Genomic DNA, 18,577 nt, shown 5'->3' on the forward strand with positions numbered 1-18,577 from the left:
ATCATTTGCATAAAGCTAATTTTTTCGACAAATAAAGCAGTTGGATAAAAGTAGTTTTAGATGAAAACATGTTTTATCTCCAGAATAACTTTCATCAAGTGAGGATCCTCGATCAACTCACACTCTTCATAGGTTCCAAGAATAGGGACAAAGAGGGAATAAGCAAGACAGGTCCTGTACGTCAAGAAAGATTTATGTGTAGCCCTTGACCGTGGACACAGCTATTCGAATAGTTTTACACTCTGCAGAGGTCGTACACTTTACCCACACGACACAATCCCGACTTGTTGCCACCAGTGGCCGCTGGTATAGTACTCCATTTGGTGTACCGGCAGGGGGATTGTGACGAGGTCTTTGGACTAAATCCCCCAAAGATGTGACATGCCCACCGGGTCTGGCGCACGGAACTGAGAGTATGTCCTTAAATCGGTCCCCCCATCTGTGCCGAGGACACTCCTCGCAAGGCAGCTATCCCATCTGCGGTACGGCGACATCGACACCTAAGGCTGACTAGCTTACTTGACCAAGCCAGTGCCCATATAGCATGTGGCTGTACTGTTATCACAATCTTCCAATCCAAGACTTATTAGACCTTAAGCAGCACAGACGACTGATTACCCCCTTCAACTTGTGAAGGGCAGCCAATCGCTCCTTCAATCCTTGATTCAGCTATCGCCCGCGCCAGTATACAGATGGTAAGTTTCACCCAGAGTAGAAGAGAGTAGAGGATATCAATAAGGCCATCTGGCCTAGCTCAGCGGTAAGTTTCAATTGTCAATGACTCAGATGTCATTCAACAAAGCACCTATAGGGTAATAAGCATGGCTAAGCATTTCTACTCTACAAGAATACTATAATTCTACTCAGGTGTCAAATGAATAGGCAACAAGTGGATCAAGGTAATGTGTCAATCGACACGCTAGCTACGAGAATTAAAATAGCATGCATATAATAACCATAAAACACAATGCAATTTTGTAAACATAGGATAAGTATGATCAAAGAAGGAGGCATGCCTTCGTTGTTGAGTCCTTCTTCAGTAACCTGTTCTATCCATGTCCAACATCGATATTGTCACTCCCTACTCGTCGGAACGACAGCAAAAGACAAACAATAAATACCAAAGCAAAAGTAAATCCAAATAACATCCAAAACAATTTAAAATTGGATGGACAACAAGATATTGATCAAGATGGAGACTTTGAAATGAGGTTGATTAGGATGTAAGAGAAAGGATTCATTGAAGTGACATGGTTGAGGTTGACACAGCTAAGAAATACTTGGCGATCAAGACTAAGGTTCCAATACGAATATGCAATTAAACACTAGTAGTGCCCACTACACATCTCGACAAACTATATAGGAAACTACTATCTAACAAAACCAATGGCATCAACACACATGAAAAGGAACCATCCTATGCATTTAACCACACAATTACAACATGACATGATGAAGGTAAAAGTCAAATAAATATTTAGACAGAACCTAAATATTTATAATGGTCAATAGCAGACAAACATATGCATCAACTATATAATAATTCCAAACGAACAAACATTACAAACCATACTAGTTAAGCAATAAAATATCATTCAACAACATGAGTTGAAATGATCTAGGTCTAGCCCAAAAAAACCATTAAAATGGAATAGGGTCAACTCCATTATATCAAACCAATTCATTTGTCAAACAATTAACAAGAAACTATACAACACATGGAACAAATGGATGCACAACTATCCTAGGCATGATATGATTAAGAGTAACAATCAACCAAGAATAAATATTTGGATGAATCCAAATACTTATAATGGTTAACAACAATCAAAGACTAAACATAAATTATAAAAAACTATTAGCAATAATTTATATAAAAGAAGACAAACCAATACTAATTAAGGTAGAAACTAATTTAACAACTTAATAATAACACACATCTCACATAATACATGTGAGTATAGATTCACTAATGTCTAAGAAAATAACACAAGCATGACACATATGAGTGATCATGATAAGATATTAAACTAGAATATGGTCTTACTACTAAAGAACAACTAATACTCAAGTAACCACTAGAAATAAGATTGCCACTTCATGCTTACATAACAGATCAAACTATGCACACTAAGCATATGAGGAAGATACAACTCACTAACATGAAAGGTAAATTGTCTTAAGCATGTGCTAAACTATCGCAACAAGACCCAACACTCCTGAGGCTACCATAAGGCCAAAGTGATCATCCATAAGAACGCACAACAGACTAAGTACTCAATTATAGCACATAGACAAAACAAGACATGAAAGATCACTTGCATGAGTGACAACTGACATATAACAATGCAACAACTAGATAAAGTAGATATGAAGAAGTGTAGGCATACAACAATGTAATAGTGAGGTAGACTAGATATAATGCTAAGCTTGGATGATCATGACACAAGATGCCAAACTATGCTACCAGTAGAATACAACTTAATGACTATGACATAACTTAGTTGATATCAACTAACATGACTATCAAGAATGGCATTAGCTCACAACACTATCATGTTAGTTGTGACTTATAAGAAAAAGGGAAAAACATACTAAGCAAGTACACATCTAGGTCATGGCATCAATCACATCAAGCGATGTGCTAAACTAGCATGAATAACATGAAGACAGTATTTCTATCTAGTACAACCTAGACTTTCTAATACATAAATGGAGAACCTAGGCATCATACAACACACGGGTCGTTACACACATTTATGCAATCTATTTAACAATCCCAACAACATGGCATGACAAGCAAAAATATTTAAACATCTATCTTAGACAAAGCATGATTTAAAACCAACATGTGACATGGATGAAAAATGAATAAGTAAACCATATATATGATTTCGCCATGCTAAATAATATTAAATAGTCAAGACATGAGGTGTTTCATGACTAGATGGATAAGTAAATGAACACCTAGAACAAATCTAAAGAATTATAAGCACGATGAATATTAACCACAATGATGTACACGCTCTCCGTGTAACAATAAAGAATACCAATCATTACTAAAATAATAATAATAAGATTACACTAACAATGATCCAAAACTAATTAAAATAATAACACCAAACAAGCATGTAAGAACATTAATAATCTATTACAACAATCAACTCCTACACATGGTAAGAATTTGCAAAGACTTGTACAGAGACATGTCATAGGACTACACACACCAAAGAAAAATGTCACATGGGACAACCAGTTCAACAATTATCAAATAACTATAATCGGTAAATAAATCCAGCAAGTGACATGACACATCAAAATTACGAGGCGAATAGATACCATGCACTCCTAAGCATACCAAGAACATAAGGAAATAACAATATATTAACAGAAGTTCACTGATGAATCCTACACATAACCATGCAACACTATTTTAAAACTATTGTTTTAATCAACCAGAGCGGCTAGATAAAATCTATATTAAATCTTGATTGACTAAACAAGTAATCTAGTAAATCAATTGAAACTCTTACGGTTAAGAAATATTTAGGAGCGACTCCTAGGTATAAGTCACACAAGTGAAAATTCGAAAGTGAAAGAAACATGCACGTAGTGTAATTCCCATTTTACTAGAATAATTCCCATTTTACTAGAATAATGTCTAACAAGATATATACGCAAAATCAAAAACCACAAACGTGTTCCTCTAACCACTTAACATGTTTCATCCATTGGGATCAAGATCAAACGATAAACAAAAACGATGGAAATATGCCTATAATATTTGGTTCATGCGACGGATAGCATCGGCGCGCCCAACAAAAAAAATAGAAGGAACTAAGATGTATAGGAGATAACACGAGTGATGTTTGGAAGGTGTGCAATAGGAATTGGAAAGTGGTTCACCGAGTTCGACGGAACGGTGCGATGAACTTGACGAACAGTGTATACGTACTTGCAAAATTCTCCGCGTATGCTCGACGGAACACGTTGTTTCTTCTCTGAATGGAGCTGCGGCATGGAGCAGAATATTTTGGCGCAAGGACTCGAACATGGATCGCCTAAATCATCGGGATAGAGCATCGGCGTCCATGGAGCTGCTGTAGTTCAAGGAGAGTTCTTCAAAGAATTAGGAACAGATAGGGAGGGGTTGCTAGGGGATTGGAAGAGGAGGTGGAGGCGCACATGTAGGTACTCACAAATTTGGAAACGGTGAAGAACTAAACAATTTAGACCAGGGAATGTTTCTCCTGTAGGTTTCCTTTTCCTCTTGTTTGTGTGCATGTAGGTGTGCGTGGGTGGAGAAAGAGATGAAGCGCTTGAGGCACGGCTTTGGGAGATGAAGTGGAGAGAAATAGGCACAAGGAGGAGTCAAAGAGATGGAATTAAAGGAGAAGGGCAGGAGGCAGCATTCATGCGTGGACGTTTCACTTCCTGTGATGTGAGAACATACACATGAAGGATAGAGAAGGGGTTTCCAACATGGCTGTACGTTGCCTCTTCCGTGCACCTTTTCTCTTTTCTTCTCTGTACTTGTGTGCACGTGTGTGTATGGACATGAAGCGCTCCAATGGTGTGGCTCTAAGAGACGGGCCTATTTGGACAAAGCCCATGGGAGGAGGATGAGAGTAGGGAAACAGAAGAAAAGAAATACAATAGATGGGCTAAGCCCATTTGACTTGAGAAAGGAAAAGTAAAATAGTGGGCTGAACTCAGGAAAGAGAAAAAGATGTTGGTTCAAGTAAATTATGTACATAGTTTGATAGAATGAAAATAAATTGATTTCCTCTCCGAAAAAATCTAGAAAAGGAATAGAAGCTCGGACAAAAATCAAACGAATTTCAAAAGACCAAAGAAAATTCAAAGGTGCATATTTTAATATGCCGAAGAAGAGCTGATTACAAGAAAAGAACAATACACCAATTTTAATTAGGTTCACATTAGTTCAAATTAAATACTTCAAATTATAAAAGTCCAATTTAAGCTTCGTAACCAAATAGAACAAACGAAATTTTCTCGCGCTAATTTTTGGAAAACTTTTTCTTAAACATTCTGAGAATCGGGATGTTACAGATCTACCCCCCTTAAAAGAAATCTCGTCCCCGAGATTTGGGCTGACTAAAGAGAATGGGTTTGGATTAGCTTCGTCATCGACATAGTTCTTCTCGAAAACTTGTGGAATCATTGCTCATTCTGAACTTGGTGATAGGTGGCTTTGGGTCTTCATTGGAGATACTTCTCTTGTCATAATTCTTCTAGGTTTCAAGACTTGTAAACAATCCTTCGATCTTGGCAATGGTAATCTGATAGCTTCTGTAACTGGTTGAACATTCCTCAGCTTGTCCTTCCATAGGTGAAGCATTGGTCCGGCTAGACTAATTGATCCTTGAAGTTTGAACGTTATGATAGGTGTAGTGAAGGTCTTCAATCTTCGTCTTCCTTGTGAATGAAGGTCTTCAAATCTTCAATCTTGACACAATCATTGTCTACTACCCCCCTTAAAAGACGTTTTCCATAGGGTTCACTTTCATAATAGATCTCTAAGTGGGTTGTTGCAACTTTGTTCATCTCAAGGTGACCTCTAGGGTTTATAGAGAAGAGGGAGAGAGCGTGAGAGGAGTAAAAGAATCCTAAACAAGGCAGAGATACCCCAAAAGATACAAAAAAAGATAACAGTGAGATAGCCAAGAAGATATCCAAATAAAACTCAAAAGCAACTCATTTTGGCAAATAGGGTTTTAGTATGACTGCATAGGAAAAGACCAAAAATATGCAGACAATACTCACACAAGAAAGGTTTTGCATCTACAAGATACGAACTCTATCACTACAAGGGTGTTAACCAACCTAATCCTATATGGCAGGTCACAATAAATCTTGGGGAAAATCTTCAACGTTGATGATTGCAGCATGATCGACGGTCGTTGCCTTCTTGAAGGTCTCGAACTGTCTTCTCTTGGAAAATGTTGCTACTTAGAGCTTTAGGGTTTGAAGTTTGAAGTTCTTGGCAAGTCTTGAGAAACTTCTGACTTTTTAGCACCATGGGCAGGGAAAGGGTTTCACATACTATAAAGAAGAAGGTAGAGAAGTAGAGTTACACTTTATTTGAATAAGATAACTCAAGAAGAGCAATAGGGGAGAACAAGATTACGAGAATATTTTCTTTGAAAATAATTTTCTTTAATAAATAGTTCCTAAGGCTTTCCATTTCTAACTAAGGTCACGCGCCTAGGTCGACATCGGCTCTGATACCACTTCTGTGAGAACCCGGAATTAACTTCCAGACCCTCCTGTGTATATTTGTCAACCCCAGGATCATTGTTGAAAACATAGTGAAATGATATCATTGCACAATGCATAAAAGGTATTACAATATTAAATATATCTTTCCATAAAGCATACCAAGATAAATGTCTCATGACACTTATTACATTAAGAAAAACAGCGGAAAAGTACAATGCATAGAGACTCCATCTCAGCCATAGGCAGTCGATGTAGTCCACGTGACCTCACTCCTACGGATCGCCATAGTAGTCGTAGTCATCACCTTCATCTTCATGCAACTCTGTTGTCAACAAAATTATTGCCATGAGTACATTACGTACTCAACATGCCTCCCACGGGGAAGGACCTAATAGCTACATGTGGCTTCAAAGGAAGGCTATATGGCTCATTTGCATAAAGCTATTTTTTTGACAAATAAAGCAGTTGGATAAAAGTAGTTTTAGATGAAAACATGTTTTATCTCGAGAATAACTTTCATCAAGTGAGGATCCTCGATCAACTCACACTCTTCATAGGTTCCAAGAATAGGGGCAAAGAGGGAATAAGCAAGACAGGTCCTGTACGTCAAGAAAGATTCATGTGTAGCCCTTGACCATGGACACGACTATTCGAATATTTTACACTCTACAGAGGTCGTACACTTTACCCACACGACACAATCTCGACTTGTTGCCACCAGTGGCCGCTGGTATAGTACTCCATTTGGTGTACCGGCAGGGGGATTGTGACGAGGTCTTTGGACTAGATCCCTCAAAGATGTGACATGCCCACCGGGTCTGGCGCACGGAACTGAGAGTATGTCCTCAAACCGGTCCCCCCATCTGTGCCGAGGATACTCCTTGCAAGGCAGCTATCCCATCTGCGGTACAGCGACATCGACACCTAAGGCTGACTAGCTTACATGACCAAGCCAGTGCCCATATAGCATGTGGCTGTACTGTTATCACAATCTTCAAATCCAAGACTTATTAGACCTTAAGCGGCACGGACGACTGATTGCCCCCTTCAACCTGTGAAGGGCAGCCAATCGCTCCTTCAATCCTTGATTCAGCTGTCGCCCGCGCCAGTATTCGGATGGTAAGTTTCACCCAGAGTAGAAGAGAGTAGAGGATATCAATAAGGCCATCTGGCCTAGCTCAGCGGTAAGTTTCAACTGTCAATGACTCAGATGTCATTCAACAAAGCACCTATAGGGTAATAAGCATGGCTAAGCATTTCTACTCTACAAGAATACTATAATTCTACTTAGGTGTCAAATGAATAGTCGACTAGTGGATCAAGGTAATGTGTCAATCGACATGCTAGCTACAAGAATTAAAATAGCAGGCATATAATAACCATAAAACACAATGCAATTTTGTAAACATAGGATAAGTATGATCAAAAAAGGAGGCATGCCTTCCTTGTTGAGTCCTTCTTTAGTAACCTGTTCTGTCCATGTCCAACATCGATATCGTCACTCCCTACTCGTCGGAACGACAGCAAAAGACAAACAATAAATACCAAAGCAAAAGTAAATCCAAATAACATCCAAAACAATTTAAAATTGGATGGACAACAAGATATTGATCAAGATGGAGACTTTGAAATGAGGTTGATTAGGATGTAAGAGAAAGGATTCATTGAAGTGACATGGTTGAGGTTGACACAACTAAGAAATACTTGGCGATCAAGACTAACGTTCCAATACGAATATGCAATTAAACACTAGTAGTGCCCACTACACATCTCGACAAACTATATAGGAAACTACTATCTAACAAACACAATGGCATCAACACACATGAAAATGAACCATCCTATGCATTTAACCACACAATTACAACATGACATGATGAAGGTAAAAGTCAAATAAATATTTAGACAGAACCTAAATATTTATAATGGTCAATAGCAGACAAACATATGCATCAACTATATAATAATTCCAAACGAACAAACATTACAAACCATACTAGTTAAGCAATCAAACATCATTCAACAACATGAGTTGAAATGATCTAGGTCTAGCCCCAAAAAAACCATTAAAATGGAATAGGGTCAACTCCATTATATCAAATCAATTCATTTGTCAAACAATTAACAAGAAACTATACAACACATGGAACAAATGGATGCACAACTATCCTAGGCATGATATGATTAAGAGTAACAATCAACCAAGAATAAATATTTGGATGAATCCAAATACTTATAATGGTTAACAACAATCAAAGACTAAACATAAATCATAAAAACTATTAGCAATAATTTATATAAAAGAAGACAAACCAATACTAATTAAGGTAGAAACTAATTTAACAACTGAATAATAACACATATCTCACATAATACATGTGAGTATTGATTCACTAGATGTCTAAGCAAATAACACAAGCATGACACATACGAGTGATCATGATAAGATATTAAACTAGAATATGGTCTTACTACTAAAGAACAACTAATACTCAAGTAACCACTAGAAATAAGATTGCCACTTCATGCTTACATAACAGATCAAACTATGCACACTAAGCATATGAGGAAGATACAACTCACTAACATGAAAGGTAAATTGTCTTAAGCATGTGCTAAACTATCGCAACAAGACCCGACACTCCTGAGGCTACCATAAGGCCAAAGTGATCATCCATAAAAATGCACAAGAGACTAAGTACTCAATTATAGCACATAGACAAAACAAGACATGAAAGATCACTTGCATGAGTGACAACTGACATATAACAATGCAACAACTAGATAAAGTAGATATGAAGAAGTGTAGGCATACAACAATGTAATAGTGAGGTAGACTAGATATAATGCTAAGCTTGGATGATCATGACACAAGATGCCAAACTATGCTACCAGTAGAATACAACTTAATGACTATGACATAACTTAGTTGATATCAACTAACATGACTATCAAGAATGGCATTAGCTCAAAACACTATCATGTTAGTTGTGACTTATAAGAAAAAGGGAAAAGCATACTAAGCAAGTACACATCTAGGTCATGGCATCAATCACATCAAGTGATGTGCTATACTAGCATGAATAACATGAAGACATGTATTTCTATCTAGTACAACCTAGACTTTCTAATACATAAATGGACAACCTAGGCATCATACAACACACGGGTCGTTACACACATTTATGCAATCTATTTAACAATCCCAACAACATGGCATGACAAGCAAAAATATTTAAACATCTATCTTAGACAAAGCATGATTTAAAACCAACATGTGACATGGATGAAAAATGAATAAGTAAACCATATATATGATTTCGCCATGCTAAATAATATTAAATAGTCAAGACATGAGGTGTTTCATGACTAGATGGATAAGTAAATGAACACCTAGAACAAATCTAAAAAATTATAAGCACGATGAATATTCACCACAATGATGTACACGTTCTCCGTGAAACAATAAAGAATACCAATCATTACTAAAATAATAATAATAAGATTACACTAACAATGATCCAAATCTAATTAAAATAATAACACCAAACAAGCATGTAAGAACATTAATAATCTATTACAACAATCAACTCCTACACATGGTAAGAATTTGCAAAGACTTGTACACAGACATGTCATAGGACTACACACACACCAAAGAAAAATGTCACATGGGACAACCAGTTCAACAATTATCAAATAATTATAATCGGTAAATAAATCCAGCAAGTGACATGACACATCAAAATTACGAGGCGAATAGATACCATGCACTCCTAAGCATACCAAGAACATAAGGAAATAACAATATATTAACAGAAGTTCACTGATGAATCCTACACATAACCATGCAACACTATTTTAAAACTATTGTTTTAATCAACAAGAGCGGCTAGATAAAATCTATATTAAATCTCGATTGACTAAACAAGTAATCTAGTAAATCAATTGAAACTCCTATGATTAAGAAATATTTAGGAGCGACTCCTGGGTATAAGTCACACAAGTGAAAATTCGAAAGTGAAAGAAACATGCACATAGTGTAATTCCCATTTTACTAGAATAATGTCTAACAAGATATATACGCAAAATCAAAAACCACAAACGTGTTCCTCTAACCACTTAACATGTTTCATCCATTGGGATCAAGATCAAACGATAAACAAAAACGATGGGAATATGCCTATAATATTTGGTTTATGCGATGGATAGCATCGGCGCGCCCAACAACAAAAATAGAAGGAACTAAGATGTATAGGAGATAACACGAGTGATGTTTGGAAGGTGTGCAATAGGAATTGGAAAGTGGTTCACCGAGTTGGACGGAACGGTGCGATGAACTTGACGAACAGTGTATACGTACTTGCAAAATTCTCCGCGTATGCTCGACGGAACACGTTGTTTCTTCTTTGAATGGAGCTGCGGCATGGAGCAGAATATTTTGGCGCAAGGACTCGAACATGGATCGCCTAAATCATCGGGATAGAGCACCGGCGTCCATGGAGCTGCTGTAGTTCAAGGAGAGTTCTTCAAAGAATTAGGAACAGATAGGGAGGGGTTGCTAGGGGATTGGAAGAGGAGGTGGAGGCCCACATGTAGGTACTCACAAATTTGGAAACGGTGAAGAACTAAACAATTTAGACCAGGGAATGTTTCGCCTGTAGGTTTCCTCTTCCTCTTGTTTGTGTGCATGTAGGTGTGCGTGGGTGGAGAAAGAGATGAAGCGCTTGAGGCACGGCTTTGGGAGATGAAGTGGAGAGAAATAGGCACAAGGAGGAGTCAAAGAGATGGAATTAAAGGAGAAGGGCAGGAGGCAGCATTCATGCGTGGACGTTTCACTTCCTGTGACGTGAGAACGTACACCTGAAGGATAGAGAAGGGGTTTCCAACATGGCTGTACGTTTCCTCTTCCGTGCACCTTTTCTCTTTTCTTCTCTGTACTTGTGTGCACGTGTATGTATGGACATGAAGCGCTCCAATGGTGTGGCTCTAAGAGACGGGCCTATTTGGACAAAGCCCATGGGAGAAGGATGAGAGTAGGGAAACAGAAGAAAAGAAATACAATAGATGGGCTAAGCCCATTTGACTTGAGAAAGGAAAAGTAAAATAGTGGGCTGAACTTAGGAAAGAGAAAAAGATGTTGGTTCGAGTAAATTATGTACAGAATTTGATAGAATGAAAATAAATTGATTTCCTCTCCGAAAAAATCTAGAAAAGGAATAGAAGCTCGGACAAAAATCAAACGAATTTCAGAAGACCAAAGAAAATTCAAAGGTGCATATTTTAATATGCCGAAGAAGAGCTGATTACAAGAAAAGAACAATACACCAATTTTAATTAGGTTCGCATTAGTTCAAATTAAATACTTCAAATTATAAAAGTCCAATTTAAGCTTCATAACCAAATAAAACAAACGAAATTTTCTCGCCCTAATTTTTGGAAAACTTTTTCTTAAACATTCTGAGAATCGGGATGTTACACGTAGGTCCGTGGTAAACTACTCACGCATCATCGGAAGGTCAGCGAGGTTGATGTACAGCCCCTCCGTGATCGAATCCCCCTTCGGCAGAGTGTCGGAAAATGCCTCTAGATGGGATCTCAAGGGAACACGAACTTTGCGGCGGCGGAAAAAGTATTTCGTGGACTCCTTTATTGGTTTCCCGATTTTACAGAATTTATAGAGGCGGAGTTCGGTCAAACAGAGTCATGCGCCCTACCCCCTGGGCGGGCCTTATTGCCTTGTGGGCCACCGCTTCATACGTCTCCGTCGTATCTAGTTTTCCTAATGCTTATGCTCTTGTTTTGGACTCTAATTTACATGATTTGAATGAAAAAAAAACCGGGCTGATGCTGTTTTCAGCAGAATTATCATGGTGTTGTTTTTGTGTAGAAATAAAAGTTCTCGGAATGGAACGAAACTTTTTGGAGAATTATTTTACAATAAAATAAAAATATTGGAGCCAAGAACCACCGTAGGGGGTCCCTGGCTGGGCACAAGACACCATGCCCCCTCTGGCGCGCCTTGGTGGGTTGTGCCCACTAGGTGGCCCGCAGACTCTAATTCCGACGCTATAAAATTCTATTTTTGAAGAAAAAATCGAGGAAAAAGTTTTATCACGTTTTACGATACGGAGCCGCCGCCACCTTGTGTTCTTCATCGGGAGGCTAGATCTGGAGCCCGTTCGGGGCTCCGGAGAGGGGGGTCTTCGATCTTCGTCATCATCAATTCCATGATGCTCCTCACTTTGAGTGAGTAATTCCTTCATAGGCTCCCTGGTCCGTGAGGAGTTGGATGAGATTCATCATGTAATCGAGTTAGTTTTGTTAGGGATTGATCCCTAGTATCCACTATGTTTTGAGATTGATGCTGTTATGACTTTGCCATGCTTAATGCTTGCCACTTTGGGCTCGAGTGTCATGATTTCAGATCTGAACCGTTTATATTTTCACCATTATATCTGTGTTCTAGATCCGATCTTGAAAGTCATATTCGCCTGTTACGTGTTATGATCCGTAAAGCCCAGTGTGACAGTAATTGGGATACTTTCCGGTGCTAATCGTAGTTTGAAGAGTTCATGTATTCACTATGTGTTAATGCTCTATTCCGGTTATATATTAAAAGGAGGCCTTAATATCCCTTAGTTTCCTTATGAACCCTGCTGCCACGGGAGGGTAGGACAAAAGATGGCATGCAAGTTCTTTTCATAAACACGTATGACTATTTACGGAATACATGCCTACATTACATTTATGAACTGGAGCTAGTTTTGCATCACCCTTGGTTATGACTGTTATATGATGAATATCATCCAACGAATTCACCGATCCAATGCCTACGGATTTTCCACATATTGTTCTTGATAAGTTACTACTACTGTTGTTACTATTACACTTGCTACAAAATCATTGCTATCACTGTTACCGTTACTACTGTTGTTGCCACTGCTATCAAAACTATCATATTACCGTGCTACTGATCACTTTGCTTTAGATATTTAATCTCCAGGTGTGGTTGAATTGACAACTCAACTGCTAATTCTTACAAATATTCTTTGGCTCCCCTTGTGTCGAATCTATAAATTTGGGTTGAATACTCTATCCTCAAAAACTATTGTGATCCCCTATACTTGTGGGTTATCAAGACTTTTTTGGCACCGTTGTCGGGGAGCATAACTATATTTGTTGAGTCACTTGGGATTATTATCTATTTATCACTATGAAAAATCTGAAGGATACCAAGACTAATATTTTTTCTCTCTAAGACGAGGGGAGGTAAGGAACTGCCATCTAGCTCTGCACTTGATTCACCTTCTATTTTGAGTAAACTTGCAAGTTGCAACACCACCACATGCCATTAATCCTGATATGTCACAAGCTATTAATGATGCTACTTCTGCTATGAATGATACTCATGATGATGCTAGTACCTTGCTTGATGATAATGTGCCACTAGGTGAATTTCTTGATGAACAACTTGCTAGAGCCAAAGATATTGAAAATGTTGAAACTAATGGAATTATTGAAACTGGTGAAGTACTTGAAACTAAAAATCTTGAAACACCCATTAGACCTAGCTCTCCTAGATATGAAATGGCTAAGGTACCTGAAGGTTATGTTATGGATGAGGAGACAGTTAGAGACTTTCTTGCTTGCAATGATGGAGATGATCTTAAGAAATTATTATGCAAACTGAAAGAAAAATCTTTAACCTTTGCAGTAGCAAATCTGACCATGTCTTCCAGGCATGTGCTTTCAAACATCTGGTGGTACTCATCGCATGAATTTGCAGTTGTGCCATATGCAAGCATCCTCATAGCATCCGTGAACTTCTGGTAACCAAAGAAACTAATGCTTCTAACATCCTTCTTCAGTTTGCAGTAATCATCGTAGGCCCTGAAACTTCGATAGATGTGTTCAAACCATGGTCTTCTCTTTCAATGAGAATACGATGAAGTTGGTGATCTGCATTGGAATAATCCAGACCCCGTCTCGCGGGATGTTCAACCATGCTTTGCTCTCTCGTCCAACCTTAATCATTCATGAAGATTAAGCAAAGTCTCACTTATGAATGACAATATCACGATGACATTTGTCCTTCATATTTATTAGTTAATTATCGACTACTTAAAATTCTAAACATGGAAATACACTACACAACAAAGTTTGATTTACTTTGAGGACTTGTTGTTTGTTAACATCTCCTAGTGGGAATGTACTAGTTTTAAAAATAGTAATCGTACCCCTGACCGTGCATTGTTCTACTTGAAAGTACCTCCTTTTATGTCATTTTTTTTCAATAAAGGTTGAATTTTATTGACTAAAAAAAGAGCATCAAGACGATACAAACATAGAGAGCACACACCTCGGTCTCTGCATTGGCAGGTGTCACACAGTCAAACCAACACACACACATAGAAACTCATCGCCAAATAACAAAGTAATATAAGACCAACCAAAGCTATGCGTAGGCGAGAAAAAATACCCGAAGAGATCAGATCCGTGATCGGCAAACTACAGCATTGACCTTCTTTTATGTCATGGTGTACATTATTCAAGATGTTGATGAAGTCTTTAAGATGCACTGGTTCAACCCAAAACTTGCACTCTACCATTACTTTCACCACGACTGCTAGGCATTAGACTTATGTGTATTTTTGTGCACACCAGCAGATGGGCGTTGAACTAACTTTCTGAAGCATTGGATGCATTCTTGAAATAGCGTCCACACCTCCTTGGTAGTTGTTGAAAGGAATTCCCTTCATTTTTTTTAAATACGCATAAGCATGTGTATTATATATTGATAAAAGATTGTTGTAGTGGTGCGCTTGTCCTATAGGGTTTTAGCACGACAACTTCCCGACTGTCTACTACAATAAGTTTTATCTGGCTCCAGGGAGGGAGTGGCGATGACGGTGGTGCGCCTTTGGCTCGCTTCAGTGCTTGTAGTCGTCGCTAGATGGTCTACGGATTTGAATGTAATTATTATTATTTCTGTATTCATTGTACTATCATGATTGATGATGAACAGATTGAAAGTTTTCCCCTAAAAATATATATTGATAGAAGAATCGGTGAAGAGATGATGTCTACTACACAACCTTCTTCTTGTAGACGTTGTTGGGCCTCCAAGTGCAGAGGTTTGTAGGACAGTAGCAAATTTCCCTCAAGTGGATGACCTAAGGTTTATCAATCGGTAGGAGGCGTAGGATGAAGATGGTCTCTCTCAAGCAACCCTGCAACCAAATAACAAAGAGTCTCTTGTGTCCCCAACACACCCAATACAATGGTAAATTGTATAGGTGCACTAGTTCGACGAAGAGATGGTGAAACAAGTGGTATATGGATAGTAGATAAAGGTATTTGTAATCTGAAATAATAAAAACAGCAAGGTAGCAAGTGATAAAAGTGAACGTAAACGGTATTGCAATGTGTTGAAACAAGGCCTAGGGTTCATACTTTCACTAGTGTAAGTTCCCTCAACGATACTAACATAATTGGATCACATAACTATCCCTCAACATGCAACAAAGAGTCACTCCAAAGTCACTAATAGCGGAGAACGGACGAAGAGATTATGGTAGGGTACGAAACCACCTCAAAGTTATTCTTTCCAATCAATCAGTTGGGCTATTCCTATAAGTGTCACAAACAGCCCTAGAGTTCGTACTAGAATAACACCTTAAGACACAAATCAGCCAAAACCCTAATGTCACCTCAAGTATCCGTGGGTATGATTATACGATATGCATCACACAATCTCAGATTCATCTATTCAACCAACACAAAGGACCTCAAAGAGTGCCCCAAAGTTTCTACCAGAGAATCACGACGAAAACGTGTGCCAACCCCTATGCATAGGTTCCCAAGGTCACGGAACCCGCAAGTTGATCACCAAAACATACATCAAGTGGATCATAGAATACCCCATTGTCACCACAGGTATCCCACGCAAGACATACATGAAGTGTTCTCAAATCTTTAAAGACTCAATCCGATAAGATAACTCCAAAGGGGAAACTCAATTCATTACAAGAGAGTAGAGGGGGGAAGACACATCATAGGATCCAAATATAATAGCAAAGCTCGCGATGCATCAAGATCGTATCATCTCAAGAACACGAGAGAGAGAGATCAAACACATAGCTACTAGTACATACCCTCAGCCCCGAGGGAGAACTACTCCCTCCTCGTCATGGAGAGCACCGGGATGATGAAGATGGCCACCGGAGAAGGATTCCCCCTCCGACAGGGTGCCGGAACGGGTCTAGATTGGCTTTCGATGGCTACGGAGGCTTCTGGCGGCGGAACTCCTGATCTATTGTGCTCTCGGATGTTTTTAGGGTATATGGAGATATATATAGGCGGAAGAAGTACGTCAGGAGGGTGGAGGGTGCGCCCAGGGGGTGGGCGCGCCCCCTGCCTCGTGACCTCCTCGCAGATCCCCCGACGTGCACTCCAAGTCTTCTGGGCTTCTTTCCTTCCAAAAATGAGTTCCGTGAAGTTTCAGGTCAATTGGACTCCGTTTGATTTTCCTTTTCTTCGAACCCCTAAAACAAGGTAAAAACAGAATCTGGCACTGGGCTCTGGGTTAATAGGTTAGTCCCAAAAATGATATAAAAGTGTATAATAAGCCCATAAACATTCAAAACAGTAGATAATATAGCATGGAGCAATCAAAAATTATAGATACGTTGGAGACGTGTCAAGAGACCCACCAATGGCTTGGATACAATGTCAAAAGACAAAAACACCATGCTAATCCCTAGGACTAGAACCACACCTGCTACAATCAAGAATGGAAGAACTCGCCTTGCCCAAAGTCCAGCCAAGAAGGCAAAGAAGACGAGGCACAAAGCAAACATGTCGCACCACTACCGTTGCATGCCACGTCCAAAACAAAGCGACGACTACAGAGCTGACTGGATCAACATACCTCCGACCACATTAGCGCCTAGAGGATTCAGCAAGTGGGTGGCAGGATCTAGCTGGACCTGAAGAAAAAGACGTGTAGGGTGCACCAGCGATGGCATACATAGCGCCCTGGAGGCCCATGTCCTGAGAGGCAACCTACACCAAAAATGAGAGGCCCCAAAGTCCAGCTCCAAGAACTCCAGCTCCTACCTCTTGAACACTGTGTTGGTTTTCCCTTAAAGAGGAAAGGGTGATGCAGCAAAGTAGCGTAAGTATTTCCCTCAGTTTTTGAGAACCAAGGTATCAATCCAGTAGGAGGCTACGCGCGAGTCCCTCGCACCTACACAAAACAAATAAATCCTCACAACCAACGCGATAAGGGGTTGTCAATCCCTGCATGGTCACTTACGAGAGTGAGATCTGATAGATATGATAAGATAATATTTTTGGTATTTTTATGATAAAGATGCAAAGTAAAATAAAAGGCAATGAAAATAACTAAGTGTTGGAAGATTAATATGATGGAAGATAGACCCGGGGGCCATAGGTTTCACTAGTGGCTTCTCTCAAGAGCATAAGTATTTTACGGTGGGTTAACAAATTACTGTTGAGCAAGTGACAGAATTGAGCATAGTTATGAGAATATCTAGGTATGATCATGTATATAGGCATCACGTCCGAGACAAGTAGACCGATTCCTGCCTGCATCTACTACTATTACTCCACACATCGACCGCTATCCAGCATGCATCTAGAGTATTAAGTTCATAAGAACAGAGTAACGCTTTAAGCAAGATGACATGATGTAGAGGGATAAATTCATGCATTATGATAAAAACCCCATCTTGTTATCCTCGATGGCAACGATACAATACGTGCCTTGCTACCCCTACTATCACTGTGAAAGGACACCGCAAGATTGAACCCAAAACTAAGCACTTCTCTCATTGCAAGAAAGATCAATCTAGTAGGCCAAACCAAACTGATAATTCGAAGAGACTTGCAAAGATAACCAATCATACATAAAAGAATTCAGAAGATCCAAATATTGTTCATAGATAAACTTGATCATAAACCCACAATTCATCGGTCTCAACAAACACACCGCAAAATAAGATTACATCGAATAGATCTCCACGAGAGAGGGGGAGAACATTGTATTGAGATCCAAAAAGAGAGAAGAAGCCATCTAGCTAATAACTATGGACCCGAAGGTCTGAGGTAAACTACTCACACATCATCGGAGAGGCTATGATGTTGATGTAGAAGCCCTCCGTGATCGATGCCCCCTCCGGCGGAGCTCCGGAACAGGCCCCAAGATGGGATCTCATGGATACAGAAAGTTACGGCGGTGGAATTAGGTTTTTGGCTCCGTCTTTGATCGTTTGGGGGTACGTAGGTATAAATAGGAGGAAGGAGTACG

The 18,577-nt window shown here is 39.2% G+C and overlaps 2 long non-coding RNA genes across 3 annotated transcripts; both read right to left on the minus strand.

Moving 5' to 3' along the window:
- Positions 1-831: 831 nt before the first annotated feature.
- On the minus strand, positions 832-4,362 carry LOC123130825 (uncharacterized). The gene is made up of 3 exons (XR_006464019.1): positions 4,200-4,362; positions 3,956-4,100; positions 832-1,081 (listed from the first exon to the last, which is right to left on the minus strand). It is a non-coding gene; the product is annotated as an uncharacterized lncRNA (long non-coding RNA).
- Positions 4,363-6,314: 1,952 nt separating this feature from the next.
- On the minus strand, positions 6,315-11,001 carry LOC123130826 (uncharacterized). Of its 2 annotated transcripts, none has more exons than XR_006464021.1 (3): positions 10,851-11,001; positions 10,607-10,751; positions 6,315-6,565 (listed from the first exon to the last, which is right to left on the minus strand). It is a non-coding gene; the product is annotated as an uncharacterized lncRNA (long non-coding RNA). The 2 variants fall into 2 exon arrangements; XR_006464020.1 differs by lacking the exon at positions 6,315-6,565 and adding an exon at positions 6,576-7,748.
- Between the last annotated feature and the right edge of the window lie 7,576 nt (positions 11,002-18,577).

This window comes from Triticum aestivum, chromosome 6A (genome assembly GCF_018294505.1).
Source record: "Triticum aestivum cultivar Chinese Spring chromosome 6A, IWGSC CS RefSeq v2.1, whole genome shotgun sequence".
Lineage (NCBI taxonomy): Eukaryota > Viridiplantae > Streptophyta > Magnoliopsida > Poales > Poaceae > Triticum > Triticum aestivum.